The following is a 1,862-nucleotide window of genomic DNA, read 5'->3' on the forward strand; positions in this document are numbered from 1 at the left end:
TAGGCAGTTTGGGATGTGTATTAAGTATAATACTGAAATGAAAAACTTGATATGTGGTGTATTAAATAAGGGGTGTGTATTAAGATATTAGGGGTGTGTATTTAAAATTTCTCTTAACAAAAACATTAGAAACACGATAGGAAAAAAAAACAAGAACAAAGAACAACAATAGAAACAGAGAGCCAATCGCCTACAGAAAAGATTAAAAAAAAAAAAANAAAAAAAAATAAGTCTTCTCTGGGCTGTCCCATCTCTGCAATCCCAATTGCAATTCTTACAAATACAAGTTATTTTGTTTCTTTCTCTAAATCGATAAAAACTGGCTATAAATTTCTTTATGGAAGACAAAGCCATAGATCGGTCTGTTGCAACCACTCTATATAGCCTTCAAATATATCATGACTCAACCTTCTTCCTAAATATTCAAACACATTAATATTCAAAATTAAGAGTGAGTGGCCCAGGTCGCATTTGAGTAACCCTAGCTAATATCTTAGTCTTTTCCATTATCCCTTCCTCCGATTATACAAGTGCCTTTATGGTACTTATTATTTGGCCTCAATGGGATGAACAGAGAAGAACTCTTTACCACAACTAGCATTCGTGACCACCAAGACTTGAGATCTCAATCTTTTTATTAATCCAGTGCTTTTATCAACATAATGGCTCCCCAACTGAATCTCTTTTTACCTTCTGGCTTTCTGTTCTTCATCTTGTTCTTTTTTTTAAGCATGCTCTCCTGTTTTGGTTTTCTTGTTCTCAAAAATAAAATTAATGGCTGTTTTTCTAGTTTGATTTTATTTTTTTCTAGATCGGAAGATTGATTTCTTATTTTGAATAAATAAACTCAAATTATTAATTTCATGTCATTTGCCACTTCATCCTATTATGTGTTGATGTCATACTTGCAATTAATCTAAACCATTAAATGTTAGATAATCTAATGGCTAAAAAATGGTGTAAAAAATAGTATAAAAAAAAGTGTCCATTGAACCGGACCCATATATATATAATCCGGATCTATAGAGGACCTCCTTAAACTCTTAAAGTAAGGATGTTTTTAGTTCTAGCATGTATTTTGACAATCAAAGCCATTTATTTCCAAGTTACTTACCCACATATGAATCCTGCAAAAAATTAGCCAAAATAAAAACGTTTAACCATTTGATTAGCACAATATTCGTTTTAATTTTATCTAACGGCCTACAATTGTTTACATCAATTTGAATGACCAAATGATTATGAAATTAGTTGAAATTTTGTAGACATGTTTCTTACATATGAATCTAGAGGATCAAATGTTGAGATCGTTAAAAGAAGTCATCTACTAATGTAAAATAGTCAAAATCCTCAAATTCTTAAAGTAAGGAGTTCCTACACCGGACGGCTCCGATGGCGGCGCGTCTCTACCTTAGCGGACTCCAGCAGCATCCCCGGTCACTTTCTCTCCCCGGCGAGTCCGCTGAATTCCAGTTTTCTGATGAGATCACCCAAAACTTCAAACAAGATCGATCTCGCCAGAAAACTGGAATTCGGCGGACTTGCCGGGGAGGGAAAGTGATCGGGGATGTTACTGGAGTCTGCTAGGGTGGAGGCGCGCCATCGTCGGAGCCGTCAGGTGGAGAACGGAGGGACGTCTGCACTTTAAGGGAGTGCGGACTTCCGCCTCTGATCCGAACTGTGTGTATATATATATATACAGTGCTGATCAGATACGGATTTCCATTTTTGCACCACTTCCCGATCTAATTTCCTCAAACTTCCTTCTAGACATATCTAGATCATCTTGTGTAGATCATCTCTTCAAAATTTCAGCCAATTTGGTGATCGTTAAGGCCCTCAAACTCGAGTTTTCTGGTATG

The sequence above is a fragment of the Fragaria vesca genome, linkage group LG2 (genome assembly GCF_000184155.1).
Source record: "Fragaria vesca subsp. vesca linkage group LG2, FraVesHawaii_1.0, whole genome shotgun sequence".
Classification (NCBI taxonomy): Eukaryota; Viridiplantae; Streptophyta; class Magnoliopsida; order Rosales; family Rosaceae; genus Fragaria; species Fragaria vesca.